This window comes from Pelodiscus sinensis, chromosome 1, assembly GCF_052426305.1.
Source record: "Pelodiscus sinensis isolate ZL-2025 chromosome 1, ASM5242630v1, whole genome shotgun sequence".
NCBI lineage: Eukaryota > Metazoa > Chordata > Testudines > Trionychidae > Pelodiscus > Pelodiscus sinensis.
This window is the reverse complement of record NC_143052.1, coordinates 291105927-291127196: the sequence shown is the minus strand read 5'-3', so window position 1 is coordinate 291127196 and position 21270 is coordinate 291105927. Positions and strand designations below refer to the sequence as shown.

At 42.4% G+C, this 21270-nt stretch overlaps 1 long non-coding RNA gene across 2 annotated transcripts in view; it reads left to right on the top strand.

Annotated features, from left to right (window-relative positions):
* LOC142826481 (uncharacterized) overlaps window positions 1-21270 on the top strand; it is a 103934-nt gene that overhangs the window by 46994 nt on the left and 35670 nt on the right. Inside the window, exon 1 of one of the 2 annotated variants that reach the window (XR_016348808.1) lies at window positions 16047-16121. The exons of the other annotated variant lie outside the window; for it this stretch is intronic. This is a non-coding gene — a long non-coding RNA (uncharacterized LOC142826481). Of the gene's footprint in view, window positions 1-16046; window positions 16122-21270 lie in introns of those variants that run through there. 2 annotated transcript variants of the gene reach the window in all.

The window sequence follows — 21270 nt, the reverse complement described above, 5'->3', positions numbered from 1 at the left end:
CCACGGCATTTATATGTTTCTGAACTGAAGTTTCTTTGTGGGAGGCCAAGGAATCTAAAACCAGCAGAGATTTAGGATTAAAAAGCCCACCTTTTTGTGCATGAAAGCAGCTGTCTGTCCTTGTCTTCATAACATCTGTTCATCTAGCCCTTCTTGTTACAACTACACAAACGTCAGCCAGCAGTTTTTCTCTAGGCATCATTACCCTCTTAAAAATCACCATTGGTTTTAATTTATCACCATTTGCCATGCATGCCAACACTACAGTAAAACAGGTGCGTTCGTGACCGGTGGTTGCTACACAGGCTGTTTTCGATCCAGTTTCTGCAACAGACCAAGTAGCTGGTATATCAAATGACATGGGTACCTCATCCAGGTTAACAACGTTGCTTGGTTTCAAGCCCAGCTGGTGAACTTCTTTATGTACAAAAGTTTTACAATCCTCCATTTCTTTTCCCATTCGTTGGGAAGCCATTGGCCAGCAGATGTCCGTGCATGAACTGACAGACTGTTTCTCGGCATAAATTTGTGCACCCAATTCCCCGAGCCCCCTTAAAATCATAGATTTTCTTTTCTATAGCCATAAGTCGAGCCTTGAACTGTATGGCTACTGTTGACACCTCCCGTTTTTCCTCTCTCTGTGCATGAACCCACTTCAACAGGTTTTCTTCCAGATATGGCCACTTGGCTTTCTTTCCGCATCGCGCTCTTTTCCTAGGGCGTAATTTCTCAATCTCTTTCTTCCTTTCTCCACTCCTGAACGGACTTTTCTTTGACAGAGTATTTTCTCCCTGCCGCTCTGTTTCCATTGTCCTTTGCATATGTCATAACACACAATTTAAAATCAGCTGTGCAGGATTTGCACTTAGGCATATTTAAAAAGTTTTAAGTTTAAAATACTTTTTTAAAATTCAGTACAAGTTAAAACTACTAAAGGAATAAATGAATGGTAAAATGGTGTTGTTCAAAGGGGTTATATACCAGCAATAAGGGTTGTAGCATACTTACTGCTCAGCGTCATCAGCTGCGGTTCATTAACACTTCATTACAGGTGCTGTTTATCTTCCGCGGGCTATACACGTATGCAGGTTATCTAAGACTTTTTTAACACAATCAGGAAAAACCGCAGGTTATGCACGGGTGCGGGTAATACACGTGAGCACGTTATATACGCTAATTTACAGTAATTGCTATAGTAATGTTGATAGCATTGGTAGTACAGGCTATCTGGTCTGAGAGACTATTTCTCCTTAAAATCAGGGTTGTGATTTTCAAAGCTGTCTAGGAGATTTAGATTAAAATGAATAGAAGATAGGTATCTAAATCCTCTAGGTGGCTTTGGAAATCTTATCCTAAATCTGTTGAGATTAAATTACTATTGATTAAAGTTTCAGACGGGTAGCTGAGTTAGTCTGTAACTAGAAAATCTTAAAAAAACAATTACACACCTCAGGATCTCTCATTCCCTATACTTTCAACTCACCTAGCAATGTTGTCAATGTAACCAACCACACTCTTGGCCCAGCAGAGGAATCTGTCCTATCTTGAGGAGTTTCCTTCTGCCCCACTACTCCTACAAATATGATTCAGTTCTGTGGAGATCTGGAAGCCTATTTTCACTGCCTCCGTCTAAAGGAATAAGTCAATACTAGACTATTTGTTGTTTTTTAAAGTTTTTTTTATTAAAGTATAAATCAATATTATTATCTGGAGAGGGGATAGATCTTTTAATGTAGCTCTTTATGTGCATAGACTGAGAACCCCAGCTCAAATCCCACCATTTGCTGTTCAATTGTCAAATATAGTGATACACTTAAAAATAAAAATAAAAGTCTGGTAGCACTTTAAAGACTAACAAAATATGTAGATGGTTTCATGAGCTTTCGTGGGCACAACCCACTTGTCCATGACAGCTCATGTCTATTCACACTGTGGTCACAGGGCAAAATATCAGACTTGCTATCAAGGTTAATGATCTATGTATTATATATTTTTTCCTGTTGTAAAATATTGCAGTTGACTGAATGGTGTACCATGGAACATGCATCAGCTAATCCTTTTCACCTTTGCCAAACTAGAGTTTCTTGCCTCCCAATTAGTTTCTAAGTATAGTGCCTACTGCATCTGTGGTACTGGGATTGCCTACAATTTCTAATGGTACTTATTGTTCTAGAAGTACTGGCATTATAGGCAACTGTAATCACATTAATTCATTCCTTTTTTCCCCACTGTGATAATACAGTTATATATTTTACTGCCCATTTTACCCACTGCAGAAAGCATTAATGAGCATCTGTAAGCAGAAAGCTCTAATTCCATGTTGGGTTAAATACAGGGCGTACTGCAGGCTTTCTTGAATGCTACTGGCTACGTGACTTGGTTCAGCCAAAGTGCTGTAGAGTCCCTAGAGATTTGTGACAAGGACATTGCTCTCCTGCTAGCTGGAGTCAATGCAAGATGACATTTAGTCTTCATTTACTTGGCAATGAATTGTAGGATGGAAGCCGGAAAGATTTTAAGTTGCCCTGCTCAGTAGATAAGGAGAGACCAAGTACAATGAGGGAGCTGGGTTGAATGAGGGAGAGATTTATTTATGGGCATAAATAGTCTGCAATCTAAATATAGGAGCAAAATACCGCTGTCCCCTGCTACGAGCACTGTAGTGTAAGGGTAACAAGGAGGTGCAAGGAACTCCTTCTTCCATCTGCTCCATGCTACTGTCCAGAAGACAACTACAGTGTAGTGCGCAAAGGGCTGCGGTAAACACTAATTCTGCAGTAGCCCTCAGTATCACTGGCTGGTGTGAACCTTGCTAATTTGTGGGTGGAGGACTGTGCTGGGAAAGTACAAGCTACATCTTTCCTAAAGTTGTTTCCCTGACCACCGAAAGTATGCTTCCAGTAGTGGTAAAGAGGCCATAACTGTCATAATCAAACATGGCATAGCCAAGCAGATGAGCAGCCAGGATAGTCACTGATAAGTGCAAATAGCAAACCTAGCCTGATTCATCCACACCAGTAAGCCTGTTGTGCTGCCCTTATCAGGTGCTGAAGTCGAGACCTGTAGTCCTGCTTTTCATGAGGAATATGCTATTCCCGACCGTGCATGGCCGAAGTTACACCACCAATTCTGCACTTGCTTCCCAATTATATTTTTATGCTTCTTTTGCCAGAGTTTATGCTCCTTTCTATTTTCCTCAATAAGATTTAACTCCCACTTTTCAAATGATAACTTTTTGCCTCTCACTGCTTCTTTTACCTTTTTATTTAGCCATGCTAGCATTTTTTGGTTCTCTTTTTATGTTTTTTTTTAATTTGCAGTATACATTTAAGCTGAGCCTCTATTCATGATGTCTTTAAAATGATTCCATGCAGCTTGCGGAGATTTCAATTTGTCACTGTATCCTTTAATTTCTGTTTAACTAACCTCCTCATTTTTGTGTTGTTCCCCTTTCTGAAATTAAATGCTACAGTGTTGGGCTGCTATGCTGTTTTTCCTGCCACAGGGATGTTAAATTTAATTTTATCATGGTCGCTATTACCAAGAGGTCCAAATATATTCACCTCTTGGACCAGAATCTATGCTCCATTTAGTACTAAACCAAGAATTCCCTCTCTTTTTGTGGTTTCAAAGACTAGTTGCTCTAAGAAACACTCATTTAAGGTGTCAAGAAACTTTATATTTGCATATATGTGTACCTAGGCAATATCGGGATAGTTGAAACCCCCCCATTATTATTGAGGTTTTTATTTTAATAGCCTCTTTAATCCCCACTGTGATTGACTCTGGCCATTAGGCTTTACTGCCCTGTACGTAAGGATGGAACGGTGGGGATGTAATTACTTTGCTTCATCCTAAGAGGGGATGGGGTAGACTTGTTCTGCAATGTTATCTAATGATTTGCATTTATTCATTATGGCCCATACCCGGTTCTGGGTATTACATCCACTGAAATCAAGGTATATATTAGAATCGAGTTGTACATTTACATCAGCTTTCCATAAGTGCATAATGAAGGATAGCCACTTCAGTGGTAATTGTTCCCAGGTATAAATTAAAGCAAAATTTGGCCCCAATACGTTTTACTTAATATGTAATATATTGCAAATAAAAACATTTCATACTAACATATTTTTCCTTTATTGCCAGTTCTGAAAATCTGAAGCTGCAATTCTGGACATTACAAAAAAGTAAAAAGAAAGTCCCGACCATTCACACTCCACCATTATTTGTGAAGCTACCATGAGAGCTCAGAGCCCCATTTTACTAAGATCTTTTCACTCACATATAATGAAAAGACTGATCCGCTCCCAACATATTCATAAATGATCTGGAGACAGGGTGAGGTGACAAAGTTTGCGGACGATACTAAACTGCTCAAGGTAGATAAGACCAAAGCAGACTGTGAAGAACTTCAAAAAGATCTCACCAAAGTAAGTTGACTAGGCAACAAAATGGCAAATGAAATTTAATGTGGATAAATGTAAAGTAATGCACATTGGAAAAAATAACCTCAAGTATACATATAATATGAGGGGGGCTAATTTAGTTACAACTAATTAGGAAAGAGATCTTGGAGTCATCGTGAATAGTTCTCTGAAGACGTCCACGCAGTGTGCAGCGGCAGTCAAAAAAGCAAACAGGATGTTAGGAATCATTAAAAAAGGGATAAAGAATAAGACAGAGAATAACTTATTGCCCTTATATACTGCCTATAGATGTGGTCTCCTCATCTCAAAAAAGATATACTGGCATTGGAAAAGGTTCAGAGAAGGGCAACTAAAATGATTGGGGGTTTGGAATGAGTCCCATATGGGGAGAGATTAGAGACTGGGACTTTTCAGCTTGGAAAAGAGGAGACTAAGGGGGGATATGATAGAGGTATATAAAATCATGAGTGGTGTGGAGAAAGTGAATAAGGAAAAGTTATTTATTTGTTCCCATAATATAAGAACTAGGGGCTACCAAATGAAACTAATGGGCAGCAGGTTTAAAACAAATAAAAGGAAGTTCTTCTTCACACAGCGCATAGTCAATCTGTGGAACTCCTTGCCTAAGGAGGTTGTGAAGGCTAGGACTATAACAGGGTTTAAAAGAGAGCTAGATACATTCATGGAGGTTAAGTCCATAAATGGCTATTAGCCAGTATGGGTAAGGCATGGTGGGTGTCCCTAGCCTCTGTTTGTCAGAGGATGGAGATGGATGGCAGGAGAGAGATCGCTTGATCATTACCTGTTCGATTCACTCCCTCTGGGACACCTGGCATTGGCCACTGTCGGCAGACAGGATACTGGGCTGGATGGACCTTTGGTCTGACACAGTATGGCCGTTCTTATGTTCTTATTCTTATGTTCTTAAAGAGTTTGTAATCTCCGAAAACCTCACAATTTGAAAGACATTTTTAAAGGTATTAAGGAAAACAGTTAAATCATTGAGCAGAATTAATTATTAAATGAGTGTCTTGATGAGAATGTGGAACTATAAAAATTACCTGTTGTGATGTTTTGTGTTGCTTGAGTGCGTCCAGTCTGTAGGCAGCAATTACACTAAAAACAATTCTTAGGGAGATTCAGGCAGAAATGACTTAATTGAATAATATGCACAGCTTCTTTAAAAAATAACTCAATAAAAGTTTATAAGTGTTTTTCCAAGACCTACGGCCACATCTACACTACACTACCGGCAGCTCAGCTTAAGGTATATGTATAATATGTAGCTGTAGTTGGCTTACCAGAAGCTGAGCTTGGCGGCATCCGCATAGCTGGAGGCCAACAGGAGCAAATGCTCCCTTTGGCCTCCTTTACTCCTAGCAAGAGCAGGAGTACTGGACGCCACTGGGGGTGCCCTCTGAGCCTACATCTAAACTACAATGTTTTATCGGAAAAAGGTACACAAATCGCTCTCTGCAATTTGCATACCTTTTTTCAATAGTTTTGTTGGAAGACGCTTTTTTGAAATTTGGCCCATCTACACTGCGCCAAATTTCTGAAAAACCTCCTCTTTCAGAAGAGCCCTTCTTCCTCATAGAGGAAGACAGGGCTTCTGAAATAGCATGACTGCTCTTCCAAGAAAAATGGTAGAGCAGACATGTTCCCTGGATGCGGCCGAGTGTAGACTAAGTTCGAATTAGTGAGTCTTTATTAGACTTGCTAAATCAAATTCTGGAAGGTCTGTTGAGGCAGTATCAATCTTCCATGGAGTGAAGATGTTCCCTAAGGGCTTAGATGAGAATTATTATCCTCTCTATAACAGTGACATCTAACAATGTTATACCAACAGTCACTGATCCTGCAAACAATTTCAAATGTGTAACTTTACACACATGAATAGAGCTGTAGAGTTTAAGGTCAGATAATCTATGACCTCTTGTGTATGAAAGTTCACCAAATAACATCCTGCCTTCCCCACACTTAGTACAACAACCAGAAATAGATCAAAAGTATTACAGCCCTTTAAAGACTGGTCTACACTACTGCTTAAGTTGATGTAATTTACGTCTCTCAGGGATATGAAAAAACCCACACCCCAGCAAGTTATACTGACTTAAGTGCTGACCACACCGAGGCTATGTCTATGGGAGATGCTCTCCCGCCAACATAGCTTCTCCCTTTCTTTTTAGGTAGAGTAATTATGCTAACTCATCAGTTTGCTCCCTCCCTCAATGGAGAGAGGAATATGCAACAGCCTTTTGTCCCTATGTTAATCTTCCCACACATTTCAGGGGTTTAGATAAAGCAAAAACAAGTTTATTAACTACAAAAATGGATTTTAAATTATTATAAATTATATCAAAGCAGATTAATTAGCAATAAAACAAAAATGCAAACTAACCTTAACATACTAAATAAAATTAATCTGAATAGCAGATTCTAACCCTAAGATATGATACAATCAGGCTGCAGATTCTTAAGGGGCAAGCTGCACTTGCTTACAGCATGGACTCCCCAGCTGTTTTATTCACAGGCTAGATATCCCTTTAAATTGGGTCATGCTCTTCCCCAGTTCAGTCTTTGTTCCTCCGGTATTTTCAGGAGTTTTCTTGGGTGGGGAGTGAAGAATCATAGAATCATAGAATCCTAGGGCTGGAAGAGACTTCAGGAGGTCATTGAGTCCAGCCCCCTGCCCAAGGCAGGACCAACCCTAACTAAATCATTCCAGCCAGGGCTTTGTTAAGCTGGGACTTAAAAACCTCTAGGGATTCTACCACCTCCCTCAGTAACCCATTCCTGTACTTCATCATCCTCCAAGCAAAGTAGTTTTTCCTTCTATCCAACCTGGACCTCCCCCACTGCAAGTTGAGACCATTGCTCCTCGTTCTGTCATCTGTCACTTCTGTGAACAGCCTTTCTTCATCCTCTTTGGAACCTCCCTTCAGGAAGTTGAAGGCTGCTGTCAAATCCCCCCTCACTCCTCTCTTCTGCAGATTAATAAGACCAAATCCCTCAGCCTCTCCTCGTAGGTCATGTGCTCCAGCCCCCTAATCATTTTGGTTGCCCTCTGCTGGATCCTCTCCAATGTGTCCACATCCTTTCTGTGGTAGGGAGCCCAGAATTGGACCCAGTACTTCAGATGTAGCCTCACCAGTTCCGAACAAAGGAGAATAATCACTTCTCTAGCTCTGCTGGCAATGCTCCTTCTAATGCACCCTAATATGCCATTAGCCTTCTTGGCTACAAGGGCACACTGTTGACTCATATCCAGCTTCTCATCCACTATACCCCCCAGGTCCTTTTCTGCTGAACTTCCAATTGGTTCCCAGCCTGTAACAATAGTTGGGATTCTTCTGTTCCAAGTGCAGAACTCTGCACTTGTCCTTGTTGAACCTCAGGTGATGTCACTCCTCGCCTTATATAGCTTTGCGAGAACCCTTTGTTCCAAAGCTTGGTCTCCAGAACAGGTTGAGGGAAAATACTGGCATCCTAAGACAGAGCCCAAAGACATATGGTTTCTTCACAATTTCCTGTAGAGTCATATCAGCCATTACTCACAGGCTGTCCATAGCATTCTCTATAAGGTTCCCCAGGTGGGAGACAAGCTTATCCTATTGTTTTTCTCCTAATGATCCATTGCCATGAAGAGGTTCTTCCCCGAAGTTTCTTGTCTCGTGGGTGTTATCCAGGTGTAACTACATTTGGAGCAAAGATACAGACTCAATATTCATAACTTTAAATACAAAAACTATATGTGCATATACAGGGCTCGATAATTAGTGTAATCTACTTGCCCGTGGCGAGTAGATTACAAGCCGGCACAGCTGCGCAGCGCAGTGCAGTAATAATCATATTCAGCAAATCATAACTTTTCCAATGACACATCACATGGCTTATCTTGCATAAAATACATCTTAATAATGCCATACTCATTTCATAGTAATATCACTATGAGGAATATGGTGTGCAGTGTCACACCTAGGGTACGTCTAGACTACAGGTTTTTGTTGACAGAGGCTTTGTCGACAGATACTGTCGACAAAGCCTCTGTCGAAAAAGAGCGTCTAGACTACAGCCAGTTCTGTCGACAAAGCAAGCCACTTTTTCGACAGAGATTCTAGACTCTCTCTTATTAAAATCACAATGTGGATGCAATAGTGCCTTTTGTCAACAGAACTCTGTCAACAAAAGGCGTTATTCTTCATAGAATGAGGTTTACTGCCATCGACAAAACTGCCGCGTTCTGTAGACTTACTGTTGACTAAACGTGGCGGTAGCATAGACACAGGTATAGTTTTTGTCGACAAAAGTCCACTTTTGTTGACAAAACCCTGTAGTCTAGACACACTGTTACTGTTTACCATCTGTTTCGGTTATGTGCCTGAACAGTGAGCCATGATTAAGGTCTGTGTAGTAACACTTTGCTTCAGCTGAAGTCCATGGGAAGTTTTCCTTTCACATTGTTATCCTTTACAAACCTCAATTAAGCCAAAAAACAAACAAAAACAAAACAAAAAAGGTATTTTCCTCATTTTGTGGACGGGAAAACTAAGACATTGAGAAATTAGACACATAGGGTACGTCTAAACTACATGGCTCCGTCGACGGAGCCATGTAGATTTGTTTGTTCGGCAAAGGGAAATGAAGCCGCGATTTAAATAATTGCGGCTTCATTTAAATTTAAATGGCTGCCCCGCTCTGCCAATCCCCTGCCGACATGAAAGCCCTTTATTGACCTCCCTGGTAAACCTCATCCTACGAGGCATAACGGGGAGGTCGATAAAGGGCTTTCAGGTCGGTGCAGGAGCGTCCAGATTAGCGCGCTGAGCCAACAAACAGCTGATCAGCTGTTTGTCGGCTCAGCGCGGCAGCCATTTAAATTTAAATGAAGCTGCAATTATTTAAATCGCGGCTTCATTTCCCTTTGCTGATCAGCCTAATCTACATGGCTCCATCGATGGAGCCATGTAGTTTAGACACACCCACAGTGATTCATTGGCACCAGAGTCAAGAATAAAACGTAGTAATCCTGACATGCAGCCCTCATCTCTGAGCATACATTCTTGTCTTATTTGTTGTCTCTACTGTGGAGTTAATATGTAAGAAACTTGAATTTTGTGGTAAACTTTTGACTCGGACTCTTGCCACATGGGTGTCACACCCACTGGTGTTTGGTTTGTTTAGACTTAATAACTCTTAGTCACATTGCATGGGTTAGGGAGGTACTGTAACTTTATATAGATTGGCAAAGTGTCTCAATCCTACAAAGAAGTGGACTGTAATCCTTCCAGCGCACATGGTGGTCTGTTGGGTTATCCCTTAGTACTGTTGGACTATGGGTCTCTGCCCACAGAATTTATTGCAGTGGAAGATATGACTGTACTTGGCCAAGTTAATGTAATAATTTCCTATTTCCTCAAGTAGTTGACTACTGAGGGATTTACTTTTGATGTGAAATTACTGTTCTGACTTTTTTTTCCCTTCCTTTGATTAAGCTTGGGGGAAAAATCACATCATGGTTTTACTGTGTGTATTTAGAACTATTTAGCAAGAAAATTGTGGGTTATGTAAGAGCAGCAGTATTTCCAAATGGTGTCTGTGAACTATCAAAGCCAAATATGATGAAATTACATCCTCCGCCCTACATTAGAAGACTTTTACTACATTATTTTGTTTTGACTTCCAGCATCAGGAGACTTCATCCTAACAACCACCCTTTCATATCTACATTGTTAAGTGAAGTGTAGTTGTAGCTGTAGCTGTGTCGTTCCCAGGATATTAGAGAAAGAAGGTGGGTCCAATAAAAATATATTACCTCACCTACCTTGTCTTGCTACATTGCAACCAAAGTGGTCATTGTTTGCAGGAAGTGTAGAGATTTGTTGGAGCTGCCTCTGCTTTATGCGCACATGCTTCAAAAGAAAATAATTCTGGATTTTACCTTTGATATTTTTATTTCTGACAAAGCAGGAAGGGAAAATCTCCTATTGTACACTTAATCTGAATGGCTCAAGGGAAGACAGGATCTCTCTTTTGACTACCAGTCTGTGTAAATAATGTCAGAAATATTACCTGGACATTTATAGCTCTGTTATGTATATTATTGTAACACCTCCAGGTCCCATTGTGCTACATACTATGCAAACACATCATACGAGAGAGTGCCTGCTCTGAAGAGCTCACAATCTAAATAGGCAAAAAAGACAAAAGGTGAGGTGGAAAAAAGCATTATTGTCTCCCTATTACAGATGGGGAACAGAAGCACAGAAAGAAGAAATGACTTGCCCAGGCCACAGAGGATGTCTGTGGAAGGGCCAGGAATTACACATTGGTCTCCTGGGTCTCACTCCTGTTTTTAATTCCAAGACCATCTTAGGACCAGGGAAGAATGTTTTTGAGAATGTTATTATGTCATTTTTTTTGGTGGTTGGGGAAAGGAAACATAAGCAAAACAATGTGAATTATAATTGCTTTCAGGGCAAGCTTGAATTCTGTGGACTGGGACCTCTCTTCCAAACCTCCAGCAACAGTTCGGCAGTTTTCAAAAGTTCTCCTCAAGAGTTCAAGAAAATGAGAATGATAAAAAGACTAGATTCTCAGAAAGAACATGCAGCTTCTGTGTGGTAGCTACCTTTTATGCTGTGGTATTATTCACAGAGACATGCCCTCAGGAAGGAAGTCTATACACCGCTGCTGGGCTGGCAGCTGCAGAGACTACTTGGATCAGTTAGCATTCCCATTGAAACTTACATAGGATACCCATGTGCAATGCAGAGGCTCCCTTCCCTGTCTTTCTGTGCATACAGGGGATATGAGTGAGGATGGAGTCAGAAAAATAGCATCATCCTCCACCTCTCCCTGGCTCAGGGAGGCGGACAGGCTGGCTGATTCAAGCAACCACAGATTCACCAACTCTTCCCCAGGCCCTTCTGCAGCTTATCTGCACCACTTTGAAGTCCTCTTCCATCTCAGTCTATGGGATGCATTTCCATTGTGTGTATGGGATGAGAAGCTTTTCTCTATCTGCCTTGAAGCAAAATCACAGTCTGCCTTCAGGGCCCCTATTACAACCCGATGATGTGGTGGGGCAGAACATACTCCTTAGTAACTCATTCATAAATTATCTGTGTGCAAATGAACCAATGTGTAAGCAGGGTCTGTATGAACTCTACCCTGGCTGCTAGTTGGGGATAGGGAGAGACTTCAAGAACAAACTGTATTTATATGAACACACTCTGGCTATGTCTAGACTGCAAGCCTCTTTCGAAAGATACTTTCAAAAGAGCCTCTTTCGAAAGAGAGCGTCTAGACTGCACGCGGAACTTTCGAAAGAGCAAGCCGCTTTTTTGAAAGAAAGCACCCAGTGAGTCTGGATGCTCTCTTTCGAAGAAGCCCTATTTACATTCAAGAACGCCTTCTTTCGAAAGAAGCACTTTCAAAAGAAGGCGTTCTTCCTCGTGCAATGAGGTTTACCGCCGTCGAAAGAAAAGCCGCGTTCTTTCGATTTAATTTCGAAAGAACGCGGCTGCAGTCTAGACGCAGGTGAAGTTTTTTCGGAAAAAGGCTACTTTTCCCGAAAAAAACCCTGAGTCTGGACACAGCCTCTGTGTAGATATCTAGCAGACAGAAGCTAGGTAACTCCAAGGGATAACTGACTCATGTTGGGTTACAAATCATTTAGGACCAAATGCAGGATTAGTGAAATATTGTTGTTAGTGTTGCTGTATGAGTAAAGGGGAGCAGAACTGTGCATAAACTGTCCCAAATGAGGGAGTTACCCTCAGTTGAAAGGACCTCACACATAGCTTAGTATCCACACAAATTAACTCAGGTACTAGATGGGCTAAAAGCCATTCACTAAACCCCCAGCACTAAAAACAAAGAGGGAATGCCTACAGTGTGGATTCGATGTAGTTTGCAGGCTTTCCTGCATTGCCATTTTCCATTCTATGCCTTGTTTAATGATAGGCTTTAATAAGGAATGACAGAGCCTCCCAAGGAAGCTGTAGAGATCAGCAAATAGAGATGCAGGGATGAGTGGCCCCTAGTACACAATGTGTGTATGGGGAGGAGTGTGGAGAAGATAAGAAGAGTAGTAATCAGCACTGACAGACAGCGGAGATATTTCACAGGAAATAACAGATGGCTTCCAGTCATGTTCATCTTGCAGAGAACAGTGCCCACATGTCATGGAAATTGAATGTTCCAAACTAATTTGTCTTGGTGCCTTGGTACATCTCAGAGGGAGGACAAAACACAAATTGAAAACATCTAGGGTCACAGTAACACTTTAATATCTGTAAATTCTTGACTTTGAAGTGCAACATCCAGAAAAGGAGGTTATCTATAAAACCAACAGAAGAGATTTCATCCAGCCTTTCTTCATGGTTGAGCTTATACCAGCATAATCCATGGCAAAGAGTCTCCATTTTTGTAATGTCCACACACACACACACACACACACACACACACACACACACACACACACACACACACACAGAGCCAAGGGACCATAGCACAGGAATAGCCCTTAAGGAGGCAGAGCCAAGGGACCATAGCACAGGAATAGCCCTTAAGGAGGCAGGCAGCCATTTTCTGCATAAGATGGAACCTTCTGCTTTGCTTCCCTGTTCTTCAGCTCCTTCCTCCTGCTCTAACAGCCAGCAGGGGTGAATTAATCCTTGGTGGTTGTGACTCTTTCCAAACTATAAGCTGCTATGTTACCTCTGCAAGAGAGAGCTTTCCTGGGGCTTAAACTGTGTGACAGCTCACTGCCACGCCCATTCGCCGGCCTTCCCAGCAGCCTCCTGTCACGTTGCTGAATTGGAGGGAAGCAGCCAGATCGCTGCTGCACCCCTAGGTGGGGGTGTTGGCCCCAGAAATTGGTGTGGGGGGAGCCATGTGGGGTATTGAATGGGAGATTATTGTTTGTTGATCTTATGTACGCTATTTATGTGAGTGTATAATGTCTGTGTGTGTAGGTAGGAATCTGTAATCTGTGTGGAAGCTGAATATTTCTCTGAATGTGGTTAAGCATGGCTATGGACAGGCTGAGTAGCAAAGCCCTGTGGAACAATGACTCTCAATAGGCTATGGACACACCCAAAGAATGGGATTTGCCACCTGAGGGCAGCCAGCAGGAAACACAGAGATTGGCCTCTGACCAGGTGACTTGCTGCAGACTAGAAGAGGCCAGGAAGGAGTATAAAGAGGCCATGTGGTCGATGCCATTTTGTTCTCAGCTCAGCACTTCATCCCAGAGGCAGCACTGCAGGGATTGAAGAGCCCGGAAGACCTGTGAACCCATCCTAATCTCAGGATGTGCAATAAGAACTTTTAAACCAGCAGCTGTAACATCTCTGCTAGAGCCTGCATCGAGGACTGGGAGATTCGATGCATGTAACGTACTGTACTTTAATAACCTTACTCTCATGCTTTTCTTTCTTGTGATAATAAACCTTTAGATATAGATTCTAAAGGATTGGCCCAGCGTGATTTGTGGTAAGGTCCAGAGGGTAAATTGACCAGGGATCTGTGGCTGGTTTCTTGGAACCGGACAGAACTTGTTCAGGGTAGGTGGGATTGGGTGCTAGGACCCCCCCACCTGTGTATGAGGCCCGGGGCCATCTGGGGCACGGATATTGCTGGGGTGTCGGAGGGGTTTTGCTCGGGAGGCTTCAGGCAGGTTGCTGAAGCGCTCTGTGAGACTGGTTTTTGGCCTGTGTGGAGAGGTCGCCAGTCGGGGGCTGTAAGGAACCCCGGATTTGAGCAATTCGCCCTGAGCGGACGCCTTCAGCTGTGCCCAGACACGGCCCGGTCTGTCACACCTCCTCAAGACTCTTCTTATCTCAATCTCACCTTGCAGGTATTGTCCAAAGAACCCAAGCTCCTGAATTCCCCAAGGTGTCTTTCTGCAGTGCCCAGGCCCTCTCACTGAATACTCCCAGAAATGAATCAAGTCGTCTGTCTCCAAAGAGACAAAATACGCATCAGCCTGTTGGTTCAACTCAGGACGCACATCTTCTGTTCTTATAACAGCACTGGGATGGTTTCTAGTAGCGCTAACAATGAGTTTATTAATACAGATTCAAGTGATAAGCAAGAGAAAAAGACCAGGATGGTTACAACAAAGCCAAACCAACACTCTATCTAGCTCCTAAAACAGTTTTGCATTTACACTAAGCAGGTGGGCCGCAGGCTTGGGACTCACCCCCTTTTGCAGTAGAGAGCCTGTACTGGCACTTCAGCCCTGGGCCTCTCCACCCCCAACAAGGTTGGAGCATCAGCACTGGCTTCTCACTGGGGGTGGAGGAGTGAGCCTTGTGGACCAGATCTGGCTTGCAGGGGGAGGATGTAGCTCCACATCCTGCTGCTCCCCCTTTCCCTAGCTGCTCACCTGGAGGCTTTCCCTGCTGCTCCCATTGGCAAAAATCATGGCCAATGGGAGTAGTGCGGAGTGATACCTGAAGTGGCTGGAAGTATGGAGGCAGATAAGTGCCCCCCCATCCTCTTCATGCCCAGACCCCCACCCCATCCTCCTAAAAAACCCCTCACCTGCCAAAACCCCGCATCCCCACCTTGCTTTGCACCCTCCCTCCCACCCAGACTCCCCACCACCAGCCTACTCCTGCACCCTACTTCCTTGCCAGATCCCCACAATCTCACTCCTCCTACACCCATTTTGTCATCATGGCTGGTGGTCCACAGAAGGATCTGAATTGAGCGGGGTTGGCCACAGGCAAAAAAGCTTGAGAATCACTGCTCTATTTACATTGGAGACTCAGGCAAAACAACATCCCTTTGTATAGGACAATCTTATTTCTCAAGTCTGCCACCAAAACCTATTTTAGAAACCTATTACAGGATATCTAAGTAAACCCTTACCCACCATCCATCCATCCATCACACAATGATGTTCGTGACCAGCATGTGTCCAGTTTTTATATGATACTTACTTGTTATCACTTTTATAGTACAATAGTATTGTATACAATCAGTTGATTCCAATGATTATTCTTTGGGGTTCAGGCACTCTGCTTTCCCCACGAATGTCTCAACCCTGACTGTCACTTTAGTGAAATAATCTGGGCTCAAATTACCCCAACACCACCTGTTCAGCGCTGATATACTGCATCCAGGGGTCCTCTACTTTGAGCGATATGGTTACTCAATGTCCTGAATCAAGCCCTATGTGGATAGTAAAAGATGTGCTTAATAAATGGATCACATTGCATGGGGGTAGCCGATTTTCAGTCCAAAGAACTGTAGTCTGTTCTTTCGCCTGTGTCATGACTCAATACAATTCTGATCAGGAGCCTCTTGACAATGGCAGGGTTTGGTGATTTTTAAAAATAACCAAGAAACTATAGAATAAAAAGGGTAAAATGTTGTTTCCTAGCATGTTAAAAATGGGATTAGTCAAAATCTCCGTCTTTCTTCAAAAGACTCGATATCTAGATTCACTTGGGTCACCTGACACCGGTGAAAAATGTGTCACAGCCCAGCCCAGATGACAATATCAGCAGAGGAAAAGTCTGGGATTATTTGTGCACCTATTGATTGGCTCCCTGGAAGGCTGCACAGCTGGTCACAAGTTTAATAGTCCTGTTTTTTTTGCAGAGCAAGGTCCATAGATGCAAAAACAGGAAAAAAAACCCAACAACTTTCCCCACTGTCAGCTGATGACTTCTGGTAAGCATCAGTCATTCCTCTTCTACTGTCTGCTCAGCATGATGCTTAGAGCCAGATTTTCAAACCTTCCTCATGATGAGGTGCCTACCTCATGACTTATCCCTTGATTTAACTGGAGCTACTCACAAAGTAAAGTATTACTCGGCACAAGAAAGGGTGGCAGAATCCAAGGGAAAATCTGAACATGCTGATTAACAATCATTATTATCTCAGTCTATTGGCTATGCTGATTGGGGTCTTATTAATTGCCTGATTGATCACTGGCTAGCTGGCCAGCTCTTAATGATTCTTTTTTCTCAACTGAGTTATTTGCCACCACATTTAATCGTCTTGCCTAATTGCTTGATATATTGCTTGTCTGGCTCTCATTTTATTGATTCATTGGTTATGAAATGCTTTAGTAATCCACCATCTTCCTCCCTTGTTTCCACAGTCACTGACATGTATTCTAAGCATGGACTCCATTTATCCACCCCTATAGATCACCTCTCTCTTTAACAATCCATATCCCTCTTCCCCATTTTCCTCTCCCCTTTCTCCCACAGTATGATTCCTGCTAGTCCCTCCCTATCCTTCCCTCCTCACTCCCCTATGCCTCCTCTCCCTCTTCATAGTCTTTCTCCTGTTCTGCCTCTGCACCAGCCATCATGCTACCTAACCTGCCTCACACTCTCCTGTATCCTTCCAGTGATACCTGCATCCCAGGTGTCCTTGCTGTCAAACCACACCTTCATCCTCTCCTCCCCCCATCTCCTCACTCTGAATCACATGCTCCAACTGTAAGAAGATCCCTGCTAGTGATGGCATCTTCATTTCTTTCTTCTGTGATTCTCTTCCTCCTCTCACAATTCTGCCAAATCTCGCTCCCGCAGGCTTAATTTCCCCCATCTGTAAAATAACCAGCATGCAAATAATTAACACTGCTATTTTAAAGCATCAGCAGCAGGTGTTCGTTAGCATCTACATGAGATGAATGGGATGGTTAGGGATTCCTCAGGGTTATTGTTTCAGGCGGTTTGCAGATTTAGGTAGGCATCAATACTTTGATTGCATTTGATTCACATTTGGAAAGTTTATTCACTCCATGAGGGCTAGATACTCATTCCTTTAAATTCTGCTTGTTCAGAATATGTTAGGCTAGAGCTGGTCTGTGGACTAGATGTTCTCTACCTTTTCTGCATGCTCTATTTATTTTTCCATTAGACATTTTCCTTTTTGCCTCCTGTGTTCTTTTCTCCACATTCCCTGCCAAATGCAATGCAAACCCAATGATGTTCAATTCTGACGTAAGCTTTTCAACACCCTGGATTTAAATGGGTTCTAAATTTGGCAAAACAAATGGACTCATCCCTGAGTAAAATGCACCAGAGGCAAGTGCATGTGTAAGACTGTAAATCCACTCTGGGATTTTAGTTACAGTAACAAACCATTAGAGATTTCCTCTCACAGTTTATACTCGGCAGAAAACAAGCCCATGGGTGACGCGATAGTTACCATAGCAGCTGCCACAAGAAGATTTCATTAACTGTTCGCAGCATGGCCTTACAGAGAATTATCAGGCTGTGAGTGAAATTTTGCACCTTTAAAAATGTCTCTAGGGGCAAATATGTTGTCATATATGGTATGGTAGAACAAGGGAATACAATGTGTTGTAATGAAATGTTGCTGCATTGTTAGCCTCAAGTTGCCATGTCAATGGCAATTTTGAAAGATTCTACACACTTCTTCCTTTCTGCAGCTAGGCAGGTTTTGTTCATTTTGTATGAAAGGCAGCAAGGAGTTGGTGGTCTTGGCCCAGTGCCTAATAGCTCGTGTTCTATCCATCCTTACATCCCACTGCAATTGAATTCTTGGTTGGCAGGCTCAGGAGAGAGGCTGACGTCTGAATGAGCATGCAGGGAGAATTGTTTTTATTAATCATTTATATCAGCCAGAAGCCCCAAACAGGATCCTAGCCTCATTATGCTATATGCTGTACAAACGCAGACGTAGACATGGTCCCTGCTCCCAATGCTTTTGGGGTTTGGCTTGTGCTTAAAATCTGCTGCCAGCTGCGTAAGTGTTTCTTTCAGGCACAGAATATGGCAGGTAGTATTGAGATTTCCTATCCCCAAGAGTGACTTTGGGCTTGCGAGCTAGATGAATGAGCAACGTGCAAGCTGGGACAGGGTGGAAGGAAGACAACTCTATTCAATTTTTTAAAAAAATGTATAAAATTGATTACATTTAAAAGTGTCGCTGTTTGTAATCTCTTCAGTGAGTCGATGTTTGCCTTCTCCAGATGCCTGCACTAAGTGCTTCATGGCTTGCCTATTTTAATGGGAAGAAAAAAAAAAAAGAAAGAAATGGTACTAACACCACCACCAAAATGTGATAGTGCAGGAAACTAGCAGATAAAATGTCAGCAAATGTCCTCCATGCAGCAGTCTGAAACTCTACACATGCATTCCCAACGCTTTCTGCACCATTCTGCATTCCAGTCACAGAGACTGCAGCCCTTCCTGGGGCCTGAGGGGCTGGTGGCACTCCCCTTTCCCACAGATGCAGGCTCATCCCAACAAATGCCACACATCTGCAATGACAGGTTTCCCCTTCAGCTCCTCCTCTTGGCTACTCTCTGGCTTCTGAGAGCAGGCAGCCAAGGTTTCCTCTCTCTCTCCTCCCCTCCCCAAAGCTCTCTATTCTGGCTCCCACTGTGCCTTTCAGTGCAACACAATGGGGAGAAATGGCTGGTACTGCTGCTTCCTGACTCTTAGGAGGCAGCCGCAGTGGCATGGGAGAGACAAGGTCTGAGGGAATACAAGGAAATGTAGGGAGAGTAAGTACCAAACAGGGAAAGCTGAATCATTGTGGGGAGGGGGCCAGTGGGAAAGTGTAGGGTGGTCACAAAGAGAAAGACAATGAGTAAGAAATGAGATGGAAGAGAGATTGCAAGGAAAACAAACACAGCAGGTACAAACAGGAAGGATGATCTTGTAGCTAGTGCACAAGTTTAGGAACCTGGACTTCTCGCTTCCATTCCCAGTTCTGCCACTGATCAACCGTAGGCTGTCTACACTGGGTTTTTTTTTCCGGAAAAAGGTATGCAAATTGAGAACAGCAATTTGCATACTTTTCCCAATTCTTTTTTTGGAAGAGGCTTTTCTGACATTTGGCCCGTATACATGGGACCAAATGTGAGAAAAACTGTCTCTTTCAGAAGAGCCCTTATTCCTCATAAAATAAGGAATACAGGACTTCTGAAAGAGCGTATCTGCTCTTCCAAAAAAAAATTTGGAAGAGGAGATGTGTTCCCTGGACACAGCAGAGTTTTGTATGTAGACATAGCCTAGTACATGGGATCACGTTACCTATTTGTGCCTCAGTTTACCCATCTGCAGAATGTGAATGATAATGCTGACATACCTCAAAGGTAGGTGAAAGCACTTTAAGTTCTGGGATGAAAGTATTAGTAGGGACAGAGGAAGTATGTTCATTTGCCTTAGTCACATCTGTAAAAATGTCACCAGAGATGCTTCTTAGAGCTTGACAGTGATTCAGGCTCCACTCAGTTGTATGTGGAAGAAGCAAAGAGTACTGAGTATTAACCTTAGGCCCAAGCCCTTAATTTTTCTTTCTTGCGTCAGTATCTTACGGATGTGACTTGTTGACAAAAGCTGGTGACTGCCCTGTAATTATCTCTTTCAAACACAGAACGTGGCAGTTAATATTGAGCTTTCCTTCCTCAAAGGCTGACTTTGGGCTTGCAGTATCAGATGTTATGTAGAAAAAGCAAAGTGATTATTTAACCCACTCCGGTGCTCTTCTAGATGTCAGGTAGATCACTAATGCCTTTTAAAACCTACTCACCTTATGTACTAAAATAGCCATAAGAAGAGACATTAAAAAGTACCATAATTAGAAAACTATGCTATTTTAAAAGAAAATAAATGCTCAGAGAATCAGAACTTCGTCAGACCTCAGAAAGGTATCATTTGCTTCCTGTTTACTGCAAAAGTACAATAAGTCTTGGCTTTAGGCCCTGCCTTTTGGCATGTAAAAATATATCAATGAACTTGTGACACAATGGCCATGACTGTTAAAAACACAGAATTTAAGATGCAAAGACAAACATTAAATAAAATGCAAATTCCATTCCGTTTAAAGCAAAACTAAATGTATATAGGTGGAGGGTTTTGTCTGTTCGTTTTTGCATGTTTAGGACACCAGATTCAGGATGATTTGATTTGGATTAGGTCAGACCTATACAGTAGTTTATTGTAAGCATTCTAAGACACTCATCACCATAGTTACCTAGACACCATGAGCTGAGGTGTTTGATCTGCAAGATGCATGCAGTGTTATGGCCATGTTGGTCCCAGGCTATTAGAGACACAAGGTGGGTGAGGTAATATCTTTTACTGGATCACCTTCTGTTGGTGAGAGCATCAAGTTTTTCAGTGCACACAGTGTTCTTCAAGTAAGAAGTGCTCTGTGTAACTCAAAAGCTTGTCTCTCTCACCAACAGAAGTTGATTCCGTAAAAGATACCACCTCACTTACCTTTTCTCTCTGATCTGCAAGATCGTCAAGATAGAATGCAGGACTGTGCAGACAATTATAACATGGTCTGACATACAGATGTTTAAATCCATAATCCTGTTTCTTACCTAAAGATGGCTGAGTCTAGACTCCAGATGCTGCATTTGAACTAAACTGCCTGGATAAGTAAATTACACAGACACATACTCTCTCATTTAATCCTCATATGCCAGCAAGCTGACCTGGGGCCCCATAATGCCCTCGCTTTGCACAGTGAAACTCCAGTGATTACAGCGGATTGCATGGGTGTAAATGAGGGCAGAATTATTCTGTAAGCGTTAACTAAATCCAAAATGAAATTATGTTAATTAAATCTGAAACATTTAGTCTTAAGCCAAAGCGATTTTTAAATTTTTTTAACTTTCATCAAAGCTATTTTTCATATTTCTCAACTTTTAGTATAATGTCTGCTTGTGGTTAGTGGGTTAACATTGAACCATGCTCTGTGATGCTCTCCCAGTCAGTAACTGACTAATACTGCGGTTTTGTCTGAAAATAGCTCGTTAGTTTCCTTTTCTCTTTTTAGGAATAATTTAATCTCTTCCTGGTTTTTTCCCCCAGACACTTTT